The sequence below is a fragment of the Monodelphis domestica genome, chromosome 3 (genome assembly GCF_027887165.1).
Source record: "Monodelphis domestica isolate mMonDom1 chromosome 3, mMonDom1.pri, whole genome shotgun sequence".
Lineage (NCBI taxonomy): Eukaryota > Metazoa > Chordata > Mammalia > Didelphimorphia > Didelphidae > Monodelphis > Monodelphis domestica.
In genome coordinates this window covers 49,902,219-49,922,300 of record NC_077229.1, presented here as the reverse complement: position 1 = coordinate 49,922,300, position 20,082 = coordinate 49,902,219, and the positions used below count along the sequence as shown (strand labels likewise).

The 20,082-nt window shown below is 40.7% G+C and overlaps 1 protein-coding gene across 1 annotated transcript in view; it reads right to left on the bottom strand.

The window, feature by feature from the left end:
• Positions 1-20,082, bottom strand: part of LOC130458228 (transmembrane protein 132B-like) — a 219,070-nt gene that overhangs the window by 95,619 nt on the left and 103,369 nt on the right. The gene's annotated exons all lie outside the window — the stretch shown is intronic.

Below are 20,082 nucleotides of genomic sequence, written 5' to 3'. Positions count from 1 at the left end.
GGTAAGAGAGATTTAGGACTATCTGAGGGGATGTAGGGGCTAGTAAAGCTTTGGGGTTCTTGGTTTTATTTTTGTTTTAAGGATTTGGGAGAGTTGGTGATCTTTGAAGGCAGCAGGGAAAGAACCAATGGATAGGAAGAAATACAGGGGAAACTTCATAACAATTAGTTATCAGGAAACAGAATGGGCTGCTTCATGGAATAGAAGGTTTCTCTTCCTTTGAGGTCTTCAGGTGGAAGGAAGGAAGGAAGGAAGGAAGGAAGGAAGGAAGGAAGGAAGGAAGGAAGGAAGGAAGGAAGGAAGGAAGGAAGGAAGGAAGGATGGAAGGAAGGAAGGAAGGAAGGAAGGAAGGAAGGAAGGAAGGAAGGAAGGAAGGAAGGAAGGAAGGAAGGAAGGAAGGAAGGAAGGAAGGAAGGATGGAAGGAAGGAAGGAAGGAAGCAAGGAAGCAAGGAAGCAAGGAAGCAAGGAAGCAAGGAAGCAAGGAAGGAAGCAAGGAAGGAAGCAAGGAAGGAAGGAAGGAAGGAAGCAAGGAGAAAGGTGGAATGAGAAGGGGGAAGGAAAGAAGGAAGGGGGAAAGGGGAAGGGAGGGAGGAAGCAAAGGGAGGGAAGATGAACTCATTAAGCACACACATGTATTGTGCTAAGTACTTTACAAATATCATCACATTTGTTCCTTGCAGTAACTCTGGGAGATAGGTGTTATTATAGCCCATATTTTAGAGTTGAGAACATTAAATCAGATGTTAAGTCATTTGCCCAGGGTCACATAGCTAGTGTCTGAGGCTCGATTAGAACTCAGCTCTTTTTGCAGACCCAGAACTCTGTTCTGTGCACCATGGCACCCCCTCGCTATCTCTAAGGCTGGGCTAGGTGACCACTTGTGAGGTCTATTGTAGAGAGGACTCTTGTTTAGACTTAGGTTGGGCTCAGTGGTCTCTAAGGTCCCTTCCAGTTCTGAGCCTGCCAGATATATGACCTCTGGAAAAGGGAGGTGATGCTGGATGAACGGCCCATTGGCCTTCTCTTCCTGAGGCAATGATCTGAGCAGCATCATAGAGCAGTCAGTTGACAGGAATGATGCCCTGGGAGGGTCAGTCACCACGGCGACACTGAGCAATGTGTGGGTTTACAGTTCAGCTCTAACTAGCTGGTGAGGCATCATGATGCTCTCACTCCACCACCTTATTTCTCATGAATTATGATATCATTTCTTTTCCCCGTGCCAGGGTAACAATTTCCTAAAAGGGACGTGACTGCGTTCACTCAGTGAACAAGTGGGCTCAGCCCTACCAGATGAATCACTAGGAAGCTAAAGGACTAATGACGACAGTCAGAGCCCCCACGCTCTGTTTCCCATCACTCTCCAGTCATTGAGGAAAATGTCAATTAACCAGAAGATCTAAAGAGAGAAAAATGAAAGGCTCCTTGACTCCTTCCTCTGCGGGCTGGTGTTTTCCATCCCACCTTCTCAGGGCTAGCAACAAGATCGTCTCCACCAGCAGCAAAGACAATGGCAGTTCCATACATGGAGGCCCTGAGTGTTCTTAGAATAAGGCTGTGCTCAGCTCTGCCTCATCCCAGAAATAGGAAAATAAAGAAAAACAAGGGTGAGATTGGCCTGCGGGTCCGCGTGCTAAACTGTGATGTAAATGCAAACGTAATTACAGAAGCACCTCGAGTGTGGATGGTGCCACACGGGAGACTGTGCCCCAGAGCTGCTATTACCCACTCACAGTAAAAACAGCAGCCCCACTAAAGAGCAAATTAATTATGTCAGCTCCTAAAATGTGCCTACTTGCTAGTTAATAAAGGAAAGATTAACTTTCTAAGAACCGCTAAGTGGAGAAAATGAGGTGGGATGAAGAAGTAGGAGAGCCTGGACTACTTGTCCAGAGATAGAGATTCTAGCTGAAGTTCTGATACTTGCCAGTCATATGGTCTAGAGCAAATCACATCCTCTGTAAAAAGGAAGGGGTTGGGGAGCAACTAAGTGGCTCAGTGGATTAGGAGTCAGACCTAGACATGAGAGGCCCTGGGTTCAAATCTGTCCTCAGACACTTCCTAGCTATGTGACCATGGACAAGACACTTAACCCCCTTTGCCTAGCCCTTACCATTCCTCTTCCTTGGAATCAACACATAATACTTATTCTAAGATGGAAGAGAAAGGTTTTAAAAAAAAAGGAAGGGATTGGATCATGTGAGCTCTGGGATCTTTTTGAGTTCTGATTCTCTATCTCATCCTTTAAAGGTTCATTAACCAGGCAGGGTCATTGATTCAGAATTGGAAGAAATATATGAATGGATGGATGGATGGATGGATGGATGGATAGATGGATAGACATGGATGGGTGGGTGGGTGGATGAGTTGATAGATAGATGGGTGAGTGGGTAGATGGATGGATAAATGGGTGAATGAATGGATGGATGGGTGGGTGGGTGAATAAATGGGTAGATAAATGGATAAATGGATGGGTGGATGGATGAGTGGAGACACAGATGGATGGCTGGGAGGATGAGTAGACAGATGGATGGGTAGGTGGGTAGGTAGATGAATGGATAGATGAACTAATAAATGAATAAATTGATGGATGGTGAATGAATGAAATAATGAATGAGCATTTATTGATTATTGACTGATATAGTCCAATTGCTTTATTTCACAGATAAAGAAACTGAAACACCTAGAAGTTGTTATCCAAAGTCACACAGGTAGTAGAGATGAGGTGATGACGGTGGACACAAGAGAAGAGCAAGTTGCAGGTTGCCTACAACTAGAATTGTCTATTTTTGTTGTTGTTTTTGGTTTTTTTTAGCCCTTTCCTTCCATCTTCAAATCAATACTGTGTATTGGTTCCAAGGCAGAAGAGTGGAAAGGGGAAGGCCATTTGGATTCAATGACTTGCCCAGGGTCACAGAGCTGGAAAGTGTTTGAGGTCAGATTTGAACTTAGGACCTCCCATCTCTAGACCTGGCTGTCAATCCACTGAGCCACCCAGCTGGCCCTGGAACTATCTTCTGAACCACTGGGCCTGAGGATTTGGGGAGATCAATTGTTCCCACCTACTGCCACAGCTCAGATAACAAGTTTGCAGAAATCACATAATTATTCAGCACTAGGACTGCACAAAACCAAAGGTAAAGGGATGCCAAGAGACATATGGGGTCCCTTTAGAATGCATCTTTGCATAATCATTGCTCTCCCAGACCAGCTCGTCCCCATGTCATTGTGTGGCCAGTGCTCTCCGTATTATTGCAGCAGACCCACTCCACATTCTGATCTCCCATCTTTCGTGTCCTTTTTGGCATCTTCCATTCTCTGCCCCATCTCTCTTGGCTTTCCCAGAGCTTCCTCATTTAGCCTTCATCTTCAACACTCGTGAACGTTTGCTCCCAGAGTGAGCCCCAATCCTTTGGAAGGGATGTTAGGCCCACGGTTCTCTGCTGCCCCACTCCTCCAATTGGTCAGTTAGCAAGCATTTGACTATGTGCCAAGCACTGCGCTAAGTGCTAAGGTAGCAAATACAAAGAATGAAGCCATCCTACCTTCAGGGAGCTTACATTCTCACCATCACCTGATGCCTCAAGCCTTCACAATCTCCAGGATCCCTGTCTTCCTTCCAGGGCCAAGAGCACATTAAGACCTATTCAGAGTTTTCTTCTCCTTCTCCTTTTCCAACTACTATACTAGCTCACCCTTTCATGATGCTTAAAGGTTTGAAAAGGACTTTATCTCATGGAATCTCTCACAATAACCCTATGAGGTAGATTCTAGCATCCCTATGTTAGAGCAGAAAAAGCTGTTAGGTGGACATAGTGTTGGACTCAAGAAGAACTGAGTTCAAATCTGACCTCAGATATTTACTAAGTGGCCATGAACAAGACACTTAACCTCTATATGTCTCTGTTTCTACATCTATAAAATGGGACTCATAATAAAAACTACATCCTAGGATTGTTGTTAGGATAAAAAGGTATATTTGTAAAATACTTTGAAAACCTTAAAACACTATATAAATGCTAGTTATTATAATGAGGAAATAGACTCATGGAAGTAAAGTGACCTGCCCAGGGTCATACAGCTACTAAGTGTCCACTTCAGATTTGGAACTATATCTTTCTAAGTCCAAACTCAGTGCCTTTGACCACACTGGTCTCCCCTAGAGCACCTCAGGAGGATTGGTCTAATTCCAAAGGAGAACGCTATTGTTTTGCCCACGACGTGGAGGTCCATCACTATCTCTGGTTTGGTGGTTCTTTCCATCTGGTATCCCAAGAAGAGAACGGATATCACTAGGAAGGAGCTCCATTCAAACTAACATGTGCTCATTAAACATCTTGGGTGCTGAGCTATAGACGAATAATATCAAAACACAAAATGGAATCCTTTCATCGGGGACTTACACTCTCTGGGAAAAAGCCGAAAGAGAAGGGGAAGATGACTATTCCGCTTCTACTCTCAAATTTCTTTAACGATTTTAGCTTAGCTCCTACCTATTATCCACAATTAAGACTGACTGGTGGCTAGTCCCATTCTACAGCTGAGAAAACTGAGAATGGAGAAGTGATCTGATATACCCAGGGAAAACCAAGGGCAGAGAACTCAAACTCAGATCTCTGGCCCCTTCCAAGTCCAAAACCATGTCCATCACCCCATGATGCTGTGCTGTAAACACCTGTGTTTGGAAGGGAGGGTTCTTTTATTTGTTTTACATCTGGACCTAAATCCCAGCTCCCACAACAGAGCATCTTTCCATAAATCGAATGCACCCTTAACTACAGCATTCCGTTCGTCTGTGTTCTCTTCCCCCCATAAACAAGCAAGATTTATACCTTCCCAGGGTTATTAGCCAGCCACATTTATCTTTATTCCTGTGTGTAAGTAATGGAGACAACACCAGCATTGACGAGTCCCTGGGGATTAATTATCGAAGTCATTTACAAAGGGATCCTCGCACTTGGTTCTCTCCAGACTGAAGGCGAAAAAAGAAGAAAGAAGAAAGAAAGAAAGAAAAAGACGGAAAGAAAAAAGCTGGACATTTTTTTTCAAAGCAGGGAATGAAATTTCATTTAAAAGACCAATGGCCCATGTGTGGCTGATCATTACCGGGCTCTGACTTGGCCTGGCGACAAATTGCAAGTGTCCACAAGGTGAATGAGTTTTTTGGATTTTCCTTTAACGACTTCACCTTCGAGCCTGCTATCACAGAGTCACAAGTTCCTGGGGCAAAGAGGCAGCTGGAATGACAGAATGGAAAGGCGGACCTCCACACCCCAGAAGAGGCTGTACTTGGGGGCTTAGCATTATCACCATCAGCCCAAGCCAAAACCACCCACCTCAGCATCCTTCTCCCTTCTCTGGATGTCTTCACCTGGTGCCCTAGTGACTTCCTGCCCTGAAAAGCTTCCTTTCCCCCTAACATACACTTCCTTCCAGTACTCAAGGCCAATTTCATTCCCTGGTTGAACCCTACCCTGCCCCCCCCCAAAAAAAAACCACCTAAATGGAATCTTGGTCAATCCATCAATAAACATTTAATCACCTACTATGTGCCAGGAATTGTGCTAAATTCCAGAAGTACAATGAAAGGCAAAAGACAGTCCCCACCCTCAAGGAATTTCTCATCTACACTGAGGAGCTCATAATTCATTAGAGGATTCAATTTAATATAGAAGCTGAGGAGAGAGAGCTATCCCCAGAATCAGGAAGTCCTGAGTTCTAAACCCACCATTGCCACATCTTAGTGTGTGATTCTGGGCAAGTCACTTAATCGTGAAATGCTCTTGACAACTCTTTTAAGACTACAAGACCCTTGGGGGGAAGTTAAGTGGCTCAGTGGATTGAGAGCCAGGCCAAGAGATAGGAGATCCTGGGTTCAAATCTGGCCTCAGACACTTCCTAGCTGTGTGACCCCGGACAAGTCACTTAACCACCGTTGCCTAGCCCTTACCACTCTTCTGCCTTAGAACTGATACCCGGTACCAATTCTAAGATGGAAGGGAATGGTTTAAAAAAAAAAACAAGACTACAAGACACAGGGCAATTGATGACCTGAACTGGTAGAAGAAATTACCTCCCTGGAAGTTCCCTATACCAATGAAATTGCAGATCCAGTTTAAAAAAAAAACTAAAAAAAATCTACCACATGCCAGATGCTAGAAAGAGAAATATTTCAAAGGACATATTTCCTGCCCTCAAGGGGCTGACATTCTACTGGAAACAAGGAACAAGGAACACACAGAGACATAAGTAATAGGGACGGGAAGCACAAATTCCTGGGGGAACCAGGAGAGGCTACCTGGAGGAGATGATCTTTGATCTGCATTTGGCTACCATCACGGCTATGGCTTCCCAATGTTGGAACTTCCCACTATATCAGGAGTTCTCCGCCTGGGAGCCAAGATAGATTTCAGGAAGTCTGGGAACTTATATGGGAAAAAAGATTAAATCTTTATTTCAATATCACTGGTTTCCTTTATAATCCTATGCATTTTTATTTATATATATATAAATATTCCTCTGAGAAAGAACTCCAAGACTTCACTACATAGACCAAGAGTCTAGGTCACAAACAAGATCAAGAATCCACAAACAACCAAGGAAATCAGATTTGGGGTCAAAGGGAAATTCCCCCCCCCCTTCTGGGTGGGGAAGTTTAGTACAGTGGAAAAGAGACTGATTTGGAAAGGCAAACATGTTGAATCTGGAATCAGTGAACCTGAAATAATTATCATCATCATCATCATTTTATATGGTGCCTTAAGGTTTACAACATACTTTATATACATTAATTCATTTGACCTTAAAACAACCCTGGAGACAGGTGTTAATATTATCCCCATTTTGCAGATGAGGAAATCAAGGGACAAAAGAATGATTTGCCCAGGGTCCCAGAGCTAGCAAGTGACTGAGGCAGTAAGTCTTCCTGACTTCAAGTTACTCCATATATCCATTATGATGCCACTTGTTACCTGGGCGACTTTGTCACTGAGGCTCTTGGGGTCTTGGTTTTTTTGTCTATAATAAGAATGGATGTGGATCACAAGATCCTAGAAGGCCTTAGTACAGGGAATGTCAAAACTGGAAGGAATCTTAGAACCGAGAAGATCAGGGCTGGAGGCTCCTTAGAACAGAGAAGATCAGGGCTAGAAGGGTCTTACAACAGAGAAGATCAGGGCTGGAAGGGTCTTACAACAGAGAAGATCAGAGCTGGGAGGCTCCTAGAACAGAGAAGATCAGAGCTGGGAGGCTCCTTAGAACAGAGAAGATCAGGGCTGGGAGGTTCCTTAGAACAGAGAAGATCAGGGCTGGGAGGTTCCTTAGAAAAGAGAAGATCAGGGCTGGGAGGTTCCTTAGAACAGAGAAGATCAGGACTGGAAGGGTCTTAGAACAGAGAAGATCAGAGCTGGGAGGCTCCTTAGAACAGAGAAGATCAGGGCTGGGAGGTTCCTTAGAACAGAGAAGATCAGGGCTTGATGGCCCATGTCAGGACTGGAACTCAGATCTCCTGGCCCAAAGTTCGACTCTGTTTCCATTAAACTCTGCTGTCTTTTTTTTAAAACCTTTAAACCTTGGAATCATTGCTGTGTATTGGTTCCAAGGCAGAAGAGTGGTAAGGGCTAGGCAATGGGGGTTAAGTGACTTGCCCAGGGTCACACAGCTGGGAAGTATCTGAGGCCAGATTTGAACCCAGGACCTCCCATCTCTAGGCTTGGCTCTCAACCCACTGAGCTACCCAGCTGCCCCCACACTCTGCTGTCTTAAAAAGACCCTATCAATTTGCTCAAACTAGCCAGTATCTCCCCACCAAAGCCCAGATTGAATCTGCGTTCCTGCCACACAATAAAAATGTGAAATTCAATCACTTACAGAAAATCAAACATCTTCATTTACTCATATAAACTAATGACTTTAATGAAGACAAATCCATTTACTTTTCTTTTTTTTTTAAGATTGCAGAAGTGGAAGCCTAGTTAATGAATTTGTTCATCAGTCCCCCCTGCTGCAGGACAGCAGCTACTGTTTAGATAAGAGCTACCAACTCCCATCTCCAATCTGTTCTTCAGGAAGCATCGTTTCAATGTTCCTTGTCTAAAGAGTTTTTGTTTCCTCCTCCAGGGTGTCCACTGTCCCCAGCCAACCTAATTTGATCAGCGACACTGCCATTCAAATGTTCCCTTCAAGGATAAAAGAGAAAAGAATGTCGGAGACTTAGTCCAAGGTCTCTCTGGACCACGGTGGCTCGTCACCAAGGGCCAGATTGATGCATACACGTGGAAGGAGCTGTTTTTGAACTAATGGTACAACAAGAAAAGAATCTTTAATATCATGTGGCTGAACCTAAGGGGAACAATTATCAGGAGATAAAATGAAAAGGCCCCCCGACAAAGGAAGACAAATTTATACACACATCCTCTGTTTCATTGGAAGGGCTTTCCGTGAATTTTGACAGTCACCTTGAACAGAATGAAAGTGAGAGGAAGAACAAGACCCCAAACTCCAATGCAGAAATTTTTTCCCATCACCCCTCAGGCACAGTGATACTTGGAAGGATTCACAGTACCTCCTTCTCAGGCAGCTAGGTAGTGCCAAGAATGGAGTTGGGAGGACCTGGATTCAAATCTGACCTCAGACACTTTCTAGATGTGTGACCCTGAGCAAGTCACTTCACCCTGATTACCTAACCCTTGCCACTCTATTGTCTTAGAACTAATACATTTTTTTAAAGAGCATCCTTACTATCACTGAGATGGGAGAGGCCAGTGGCACCTTGGAATTGTGGGTTTTTTAATTAATCATCAATAACTACATCTTATATTTTAAAAGTTTTATTAATAATAACTAAAACAAGAGAACTGCCTGACTTCAGCTCAGTTGCAGGTCCAAGAGAGAGAAGAGGGAGGTGTTACAGCCACTTAAAAACAATCACGCAAAATGCAGGGACACTGAAAAAGGGAATTTTGGGAAATACTAAGGGACTTCTGGGGGATGAAGTCCAAAGGCTCAAAATCTCCATTTATACAGAATTCTGCCACAATCAGAGCTAGGAGTTAAATTTGCTTCACCCCCAAAGTCCAGGCTTCTCTATATCCAGTTGATAAATATTTATAAAGTGTTGATAATGTGTTCCTGCTTGGGCTAGGTGCTATGGATGCCAAGACAAAAAAAGAAAAACAAAAGGAAGCCAATCCTGCCCTCGAAGGTGCTTACATTCTCCTGGCTAAGATGGTTTCACACATAAACACAGGGGAGGAAACTATTTTTAAAAGTCTCTGTACATTTCAATTCAAGGACCATATGCCAAGCACCTACTCCGTGCTAAAGGGTATGGGTGTTTAAAGAGGGTGAGCATCATGGGTGTGGGAGCCTGCCAAGTCCTTTTCATGGCTGCTCCTCTACGGCTGGTGCCCCACCTTTCACCCAACTCTCATCTGTGGCTCCAAGAAGCTGGAGCAAGCACAGTGGTCATTCCCTGGAAAACTGTGCCAGCAGACTGGCTAAACCAGGCTGAGGGTCCCCCACAGGACTCAAATCCATCAGGCGGTTCAGGGGATCTGCCCCAAGCACATGCAAACTTCCGTAAAAATGGCTGGATGAGAACAATTCCTTCTAATAGCCATGAAACAGGCACCTCAGAGCACTTGGAGCTTGGCCGGACAGCCAAGGCGACACGGTCATTCACTGAATCCTCGGCCATCCGCAGTGTCCTGACTTTTGTCTTGAAACTGAGCTTCAATGGCTTTGGAAGACAGAATGAAGCCACCAACTTGGTGTGGCTCAGCTTCACTTAAATCCAATTCTTGTGCAAGTCAGAAGGCATGACCTGTGGTGCCATTTTGGTCCTCGTTGAGTATGAAAAACAATAATCAACCAACAGATGAGGAAACTGAGGCAAACATGGTTAAGTGGCCCAGAGGCCAGTGTCTGATGCCAGACTTGAACTCAGGAAGATAAGTCTTCCTGACTCCAGGTTTGGCACTCTATTCACTGCGCCACTTAGCTGCTACCTAGTAATCAAATAATTATTTTATGTTATTATTTATTTTATCATATATTCATATGGTAAATATATTATATTATTAGTATATTATATAACATACAAAAGTATATATTATGTTATCTTTTATATATTATACAAGTATATGTTATATAATATATACTATATTAATAATATTAATTAATATATTATATCACCAATATGTTATATAAGTATATATAATATATGCATAATGTAGTATATTATATATTTATATATAATCAATATATTATATAATTATTATAGTAGGTATATATAATATATAGTATATTATATATGTGCCATGTGATATTTAATATATCACATATTAATTACATATTAATATAATATAGAACATACTATATTATATAATATATTTATATATTATAATTATAATATATTCAATATAATATGTCGTGTTTTATATTATAATCATAATATATATTTAATATAATGTATAATATAATTATAATATGTATAGGATACTTATAATATATGAACATATGATATAATATATAATTAATATAATATATAATGATATATGACTAATTCTATGATATATAACATTATTTATTTGTGTTATATTAATTTATGTAAATTATTCGATTATAATTATATTTATTATAATTATAATGAATTTTATTATTTTCTTATTGGAAGTGGGAAGGAAGCTGGTGGGTCATCTTGTCCAACTGTACAGAGAAGAAAATGGAATTCCAACAATGGAAACAAATTACATTAAAAGTTACATTTTTAAAAGTTACAACTTAGAGTTATATTAAAAGAGGCAGACTTTCTAGGAATAAACCCTTAACACAGTGCCTAGCACATAGTAGGTGCTTAATAAATGTTTATTGATCATCATTTAAGAAAATGATCATCTCTCTGTCTTCTCTCCCAGTCCTACCTCACCTGGAGAACTGTTAGATTCTTTTTTTTTTATTATTATTAAAACCCTTACCTTCCGTCTTGGAGTCAATACTGTGTATTGGCTCCAAGGCAGAAGAGTGGTAAGGGCTAGGCAATGGGGGTCAAGTGACTTGCCCAGGGTCACACAGCTGGGAAGTGTCTGAGGTCAGATTTGAACCTAGGACCTCCTGTCTCTAGGCCTGGCTCTCAATCCACTGAGTTACCCAGCTGCCCCCAAACTGTTAGATTCTAAACACATTTCAGAAATAACATTGAGAAAGTAGAGAGTGTTAGAGAAGGGACTCTAGGATGGTGAAGAGCTTAGAGTTCAAGCCAAAGGGGAATCTGCAAAGGAAGGAAGGAGGAAGGTTTAACTTGGCAAAGAGAAAGAGAAGAGAAAACAAGATGTCTCCAAGTGCTTGAATATGTGAATAAAGGATTAAACTTGCCCTTGGCCCCAGAGGGCACAACTAGAATCATTGGGTGGAAGAGACAACCTTGGGCTTACTATCAGGGAAAACAATGAACTTTCAGAAGTGGAATGGGATGTCTTGGGAGATAAGAGGTTCTCAACATCATTATTGGCCCTTGGTTGGACATCTTATATGGGAAGAATTCTTTTTTTCATCCATGAGTTTGGATTGGTGGGCTCTGAAAGCCTGTGGAATTCTATAAGACTGTAAAGTGACTTACCCAAGGCCACATGGCCAAGAAGCAACTAAGAGTGAAAACTCAAACTCGAGTTTTCCAGTTCTAAAACTGGTACCATTTCCATTAACTCATGCTGCTTTGCTGGAGTATATCTTCTCCCACATAGGCAGCTGTGTAGCACAAAGATCCAATGAAAAATTTGTAAAGCCCTGCCTGGCACATAGTAGGTACTTAACAAGTGTTTGTTGCCCTTCTCTATTGAGTAGTTGTCCATCTGCATTGGTTGAGGGAATTTTCTGCATCAGTCAAGAGAGTTTCTTCACTGGGAATTCCCTATACTGATGACATCGAAGATCTGGGCCTCCTTCATTCCCTCTTCTCCCCCCCAAAGGCAGAATTCTGTGGTGAATGCTTGTATGATCCTTGTATGATAATAGTTCTTTGTAGTTACCATGTCTATCATGCCTCCTACATGTGCCAGGAGTGGAGCAGCTGGGTAGTTCAATGGACAGAGTACCAGGTCTGGAGTCAGGAAGACCTGAGTTCAAATCTGACCTTGGACACTTACTAGCTGTGTGACCCTGGACAAGTCACCTAATATCAATTGCCTAGCCCTTCCCTTTCTGTCTTAGGATTGTTACTAGACAAAAGTCATTTTTGAGATCCTAGGCAAGTCGCTTAACCTTGTTTGCCTCAATTTCCCCATCTATAAAATGAAATGGAGAAAGAAATGGCAAACCACTCTAGTATCTTTGCCAAGAAAACCCCAAATAAAATAGATACAATTGAAACAGCTGAACATATGCCCAACACTGTGTTAAGTGCTTTACAATTAGTATCTCATTTGATCCTCACAGCAACTCTGGGAAGTGGGTGCTGTCCTTGTCCTCATTTTATAGATAAGCAAACTAAGGAAGTCAAAGATGAAGTCATTTTCCCAGCATCCCACTTACCCAAGGAGTGGCCAAAATGCCCATATTTTGGCAATGAAATTACTAAAAAATGTGTACATGTGCGTAAAATCTCTGTAACCTCTATAGAGGCTTGAAGAGGGTGAATGTTCAGAAAAACACTGTACGGTTTCTTTTCCAAGTGCTAAAAATTAAACCATAGAGCCTTAAGAAAAACTAAGATCAGAGTTGAACTCAGGACTTCCCAACTCCAAGCCAGTCCATCAAGCAACAATGCAGCATCCCATAAGAGGTAAAGAGGTTTCCGTGGTCACCCAGTCAATAAAGGGTCCAAAGCAGGACTTGAAACCAGGTTTTCTGGCTCCAAATTCAGTGCTCCTCCCACTGTGCCACCTCTAGTCACCCTGACCAACAAGACAGTTAATCCTTTTCTCTCATTTCATCTCTCCCAACCCTTCTGCCTGTTTCCCCACAGAAGATCTCATCCTTCCCCGCTTCTCCGCTAATCATTCAGAGCCATATATTTCTACAGGCGTTAAGTCAAGTCCCCTACTCTTCCCAAAGATGCTCCCATCTGGATAATACTGAGAATGAGTGTGACTTCACCAACTCATATCATTTTTGAACCCTTACCTTTCATCTTAGACTCAATACTATGGATTGGTTCCAAGAAAAAAGAACAGTAAAGGCTAGGCAATGGGGGTTAAGTGACTTGTCCCGGGTCATACAGATAGAAAGTGTCTGAGGTCAGATTTGAACCCAGGACCTCCCATCTCTACACCTGGCATCTCCATCCACTGAGCCCCCCAGCTGCTCCCTAAGCAAGAGTACAGATTGTCCTCTAATTTGTTAGAACCATAACAGGGTGCTCAGATAGCCTGAGCGACAGGCACATTCCAGGGTTTTGTTTTGAAAGAATTCAGTGATAGAAACGCAATCAAATGCTATATAAATCCCGATAAAGGTAATAAAGTCAGTGACATCAAAGACTGATGGTAATATGATCATCGATACCCTCTGGTCACCTATTTAAAATATTACCATAACTCAAGTCTCTGTACCAAGATCTTGTTCCCTCGTCTTCCTATGAAATAAACCTGATTTAAGTTTAAAATATTCAAATCAAGCTAGATTGAATTAATGTGTGTGGAGCTCAGGACGGCACTTCTTTCCAGGCATTGCTGTGGCTCAGGCTCTTGTCTCAAATGTCTCCTGGCAGCTCCGCTTTTCCCTCAAACAAATTCTAAAAACTTCAGCCCCATGATTAGGGAGGCATCGATGGGACCACCACCCACCAGGGTCATCATTCCACCCACTGGGAGGCAGACAGAATCTGTGGCTCTGAGTTTCCCCCAAATCAGACTGATTAAGACTTTTTTTTAATGGTCTTCTGAAGTCAAAATCTCTATCTTACCTACAAAGAAACAATGGTTACTAAACTAAGCGTGTCCTGAAAAAGAAATCCTTGGCTGTTCCTTCAATTCAGCAAATATTCTTAACTATCTAATACCTAAACAGCAGCACACTGAGGTTTCCACGAAGTTGTACCTAGGGCAAGGCAACCAGGACTTTGTCTCAGAGCACTAAAACATAGAGAGGGAAAATATTTTAAATAATGATCTCAAAAAGATTGTTCCATTTAAAAATTGCTACATTTCTATTTTGACTGCGTTTACATTCCTTCAGAAATACAGAAATAACTAAGCTTATCACCTAGTTCGAAAGAATAATTAGTCAAAATAGGAAGCTGGCAGATGGTGCATTCCCTCTTAGGCCCCATCACCACCTTCCTGGATTTGGATGAGGGGTAGGGTGGGGCTAATTTTCCCACATGTTCCCACTTGTACTATTTTCACATCATGAATTACAAACTCGATTTAAGGATTATGTGACTTGGTGCCTAAGTCAGCACTTTCTTTGTTTAGTAAAAAAAAAAATTAGTACATAAATATTTTTTGTAAAAAAAATTATAGGAATACAAGACATTTCTCTATTGAAAATATGAATAACATGGAAATAGGTTTTGAACAATGATACATGTATAACCCAGTGGAACTGCTTGTCAGCTCTGGGAGGGGAGAGGAAAAAGGGGAGGGAAGGAACATGAATCATTTAACCATGGAAAAATATCCTAAATAAATAAATAAATTCAAAAAAATTAAAAGTGTCTATCTAAAAAAATACTGATTAGAGAATACTCTCAGGAGACTTATGGGACTATAGCTCAAATATTTTCTTTTTATCTCTGACCTGAGCTATCTAGGCAACTCTCAAGTCCAGAAAACCTAGCCAGCCTTTAGTATTCCTCATCCTCTTCTTATATTCTCTTATATGTGAGCAATACCTTTAGTATTCCTCATCCTCTTCTTATATTCTCTTATATGTGAGCAATACCTTAAGTATTCTTCATCCTCTTCTTATATTCTCTTACATATGAGCAATACCTTAAGTATTCTTCATCCTCTTCTTATATTCTCTTACATATAAGCAATACCTTAAGTATTCTTCATCCTCTTCTTATATTCCCTTATATGTGAGCAATACCTTAAGTATTCTTCATCCTATTCTTATATTCTCTTACATATAAGCAATACCTTAAGTATTCTTCATCCTCTTCTTATATTCCCTTATATATGAGCAATACCTTAAGTATTCTTCATCCTATTCTTATATTCTCTTACATATAAGCAATACCTTAAGTATTCTTCATCCTATTCTTATATTCCCTTATATGTGAGCAATACCTTAAGTATTCTTCATCCTCTTCTTATATTCTCTTACATATAAGCAATACCTTAAGTATTCTTCATCCTCTTCTTATATTCCCTTATATGTGAGCAATACCTTAAGTATTCTTCATCCTATTCTTATATTCTCTTACATATAAGCAATACCTTAAGTATTCTTCATCCTCTTCTTATATTCCCTTATATATGAGCAATACCTTAAGTATTCTTCATCCTATTCTTATATTCTCTTACATATAAGCAATACCTTAAGTATTCTTCATCCTATTCTTATATTCTCTTATATGTGAGCAATACCTTAAGTATTCTTCATCCTATTCTTATATTCTCTTACATATAAGCAATACCTTAAGTATTCTTCATCCTCTTCTTATATTCCCTTATATATGAGCAATACCTTAAGTATTCTTCATCCTATTCTTATATTCTCTTACATATAAGCAATACCTTAAGTATTCTTCATCCTCTTCTTATATTCCCTTATATATGAGCAATACCTTAAGTATTCTTCATCCTATTCTTATATTCTCTTACATATAAGCAATACCTTAAGTATTCTTCATCCTATTCTTATATTCCCTTATATATGAGCAATACCTTAAGTATTCTTTGTACTCTTCTTATATTTTCAGATTCATTGTGCTCCTGAGCTAGAGCAGTCTGGGGGAAATTATTTTTAAAACTATAGGAATGATTCGTATCTAGGATCTCCCCACCTAGAACAAGCCACTTCCCTTCTTTGGACCCCAATTTCCTCTGCTATAAAATAAGAAGACTGGGTTGGATGGTAGCCTAAAGTCCCTTCCTATATGATCCTCTGATAAAACGTAGAACAATCTTGAGGTCAGGAGACCTACATTTAAATCCCAGCCCTAGTGGCTTTAAGGAAGTGATTTAACCTACTGATTTTCCTCCTCTCCTTCTCAATGAAGAATGGATCTCAGTGGAGATGATTATACTTTTCCTATCAACCTCACAATGTTGTTATGAGAGAAGTACTTTATAAACCTTAAAATGCTAAAAAAAAATGAGATCAACTCTTAGGAACTTCACGGAAGGAAGAGATGGATGAGAGGTGGCAGGTTCAGAACTGAATTCACAGACAAACAAATAAAGGTAGAACTTATTCTGAACCTTGATGGATGTGTAGGATGTGGTCATATAGAGTTTAAATGATTTTTCTCAATGCCGCTTGACATTGATTTTTTAAAGTAGGTAGCCTTTGTTCGTACCATCATATATAATGGATAGAGATTCAGTCTCAAGAGTCAGGAAGGTCTGAGTTCAAGTCCCACGTTAGCCATACACTGACTGTGTGACTTTGGGTAAGTTGCCTAACCTCTCAGTTTTCTAGGAATTCTCTAATACCCTAAATTGCAGGAAAGTCTGCAATTTGCTTTGACAGAGAGTTTCCTCTGGGAGTTCCCTATGCAAATACCTCAAAAAGAAAAAAGAAAGAAATACCACTTTCCATTAAAGAGAGCTGGGATGATCCAATGATCCAATGGACTCCCAGAGTCCATGAAAAATGGGCATATAACAGACCCAGCAGAAGATTTATATGAGATATTCTTAGTCTTAAGCAAAACCAAAAGGACTTAATTCAAAGATAAGAAAAAAAGAACTCAGTCACAAGAATGGTATCTTCTGAAAAAGGATCAAACTTCAATTAATCTTTGTGTGTAATACTGTTGTTGATTGGACATTTCAGTGAATCTGACTCTTCATGACCCCATTTGGGATTTTCTTGGAAAAGATACTAGAGTGGTTTGTCATTTCCTTCTCCAGCTTATTTTACAGATGGGGAAATTGAAGAAAGCAAGATTAAGTGACTCTCCCAGGTTCACATAGCTATTAAGTATCTGAGGTCAAATTTGAACTCAGTGCTTCCTGAATCCAGATCAGTTGCTCTGACCATTTATGCCACCTACCTTCCCTGGCATATAGTGAATACCCCATAAAAAGAAGTTAGCAAGCAGAGCTAGATGATTCTCTGTCATGGATCCTACTAAAGGGATTCTTCACTATCTATAATATGGGATATAAAGAGCAAAATTGGGAAACTAATGCATTGTCGGTGGAGTTGTGAACTGATCCAGCCATTTTGGAAGGCAATTTGGAACTATGCTCAAATGGCTATAAAACTGTGCATGTGCTTTGATCCTGTAATACTGCTACAGGTTCTCTATAATAAAGAGATAATAAAAAAGGGGGGAAATGATGTACTTGTACAAAAAATATTTATAGCAGCTCTTTTTGTAGTGGCAAAGAATTCAAAATTATGGGGCTGTCCATCAATCAAGGAATGGCTGAAAAAATTATGGTGCATGTTAGTGATGGAATACTATTGTGCTATCTGAAATGATAAGTAAGATGAGTGATATCAGAAAAAGTTGGAAAGATCTGCATGAACTGTTGTAGAGTGAAATAAATAGAACCAAGAGAACATTGTACACAGTAACAGCAATATTGTACAATGATCAGTGGTGAAAATGTCCCTACTCTCAGCAATGCAATGATCTGGGATGATCCTGAAAGACTTATGACAAGGACTGCAATCCACCTCCAGAGAAAGAACTGTTAGAGTCAGATAGATGCGGATCAAAACATACTCTCTTCCTACCGGTGTACTTATGGTTTAATTTGGGGGTTTGGGTTATGTAAGAGTGTGCTGTTACAATATGGAAGTATGTTGTACGTGATGATAATTTTTTTAAGATGAGGCACAATGATCTCCAAGGTCCAAGGGATACAAAGAAAAAATTAAACATAGCCATTGCCCCCAAATTGCTTACATTCTGCTAGAGGGTCACGACATATGAGATATAAATGTAATATCAACTTCATCCGCCTCTGTCCTTTATTAAAATACAGTAAAAGTGTCCAGAGTCTCTGTAGAAGGGACATCAAAACTCCATTCACAATAATTAATAAGAATACTAACAACTGTGGAAGAGAGAAATAAATGTCTGATAGGTCTGGATTTCAGTCACATCATCAATAGAAGCAGTCAGAGAGATATCTGGAGGTGGTCTTTGAAGGCAGAAGAAAGAAGGAGAAGGACAATAGTCCAGATATCTCTCTGACTTCTTCTATTGATGATGTGACTGAAATCCAGACCTATCAGACATTTATTTCTCTCTTCCACACAACCCGACGTTCTGACAATTGAAGATCGGATTGGGTGTGTTTCTTCTTTTTTTAATTTAAAGCCAGTTGAATTTAATGCAAAGTGAATTTAGAAGAATCAGGAAAACAAAATATATAACTATCAATGTAAATGGAAAGAACAAAAAAAAACTGAAATTCTACAATGATGATTTGCAAACTTGTCTCCAAATATGAGATATGAGAATTCGGCTGCTGCCCATCTTTTCAGAGATGGAGGATTATGGGTATCAAACACTATACTACAGGTTATAGTTGATATATTTGTTTTGTTTTTCTGAAATTTTTTTTCTTTTTCTTTTTTTTTGTCATTATGGTAGATGACTCTTTGGACAAGGGAAAGATAGAAACATATTGGGAAATGATAGCAATTTTAAAAATAAAAGCTCTCAATTTTTTTAAAAAGATACCCAATATGGCACCTACTCTTCATTTTCTAGGAAAAGAAAAAAGGGTGTTTTAATGAAAAGGAAATCTCTAAACCAGTAGTAACACATAAGAACCATGAAAGGGCCTTGAGATCTACCATGACATTGGGAAGAGAATGAGTAACTAGGACCCTACTACGCATCTGGCCAATGCCAACCAGCAAAGACAGAACCAGGTCTCATTTGGTATGGATAGCATGAAAACATGTTCCAGTGGGGGGGGGGGGGTGGGCGGGGAGGGCAATGGCAATTGGAGTCGTTGGACCCAGGTTCCAATCCCAGCTCCATCACATAACACCTAAATAACTCTCCCCCCAAGATGCCCAGTTCTGTGATTTCTACTCATGGGAACAAGGCAGTGAATAAAAGCACCTCGGAGCAGACTGATTTAAGAATCAAAGCTTTTTACGTTTCCCAAAATAGCCATTAATCATAAATCAGTGTTTGTTTGTCCACTTGGGCCAAAGTGGGAGGGAGCTGCAGAATCCCAGACTTCCAAGAATTGTTTGAAATTACACTGTGTGCATTTGGGACACTTCACTTGTCCCCAAAGCCTTCAGTAATTGGCATTCAGGCTGAAGGAAATAAAATCTACTTAATAATGGTTTCCAAATGCCAGTGTACAAACATCAGCTTCCCTGGGCAAGCTGGCATTTAAGTCAGGATGGTGTGGAAATGAGGTGGTTGTTGTAGCTCGTCCTTCATTTTCAAAGAAAACCAATGACTCATTCAGTGGCTTGCCATGGAAATGGATCTAAGGGAGGCACAGTTGCACAAAATCATCAGCCCTTCCACAGGCAGTGCAGTCCAGTGGTAAGATGAATGTCAAGAAGGCTAGTGATGCCCAGGGATGGGGTGGATGACCTTGGCTTCGTGGATGTCTGTCCAAACTCTAGGAACTTAAGCGTGCCTGCCTCAGCTGCCTTCCTGACCACTGGAGCAAACTGTTCTCACCTGCCCCCTCTGCCATGCCTGGAGCAGGCATCCCCCTACTTCCCCAATGCGTTTGGGAACTGTTAGTTACCCTCAGCTTGACTTAATCCATCTGCTGAGATAGTCTTGCTGGGGTGGCAGTTGTGCATTCTATAGCTTCTTGGAACCACAAGTGAGAGTTGGGTGAAAACCAAACAAAGGAAGAAAGAAGATGTGAAAAGGGCAATGCTAGTCCTCCCTGAAGACCCCATGCATCCTGGAAATGAGGTAGAGTGGGGAAAACATGATATTTGGAAGTTGGAAAACATAAGGTTCAAAT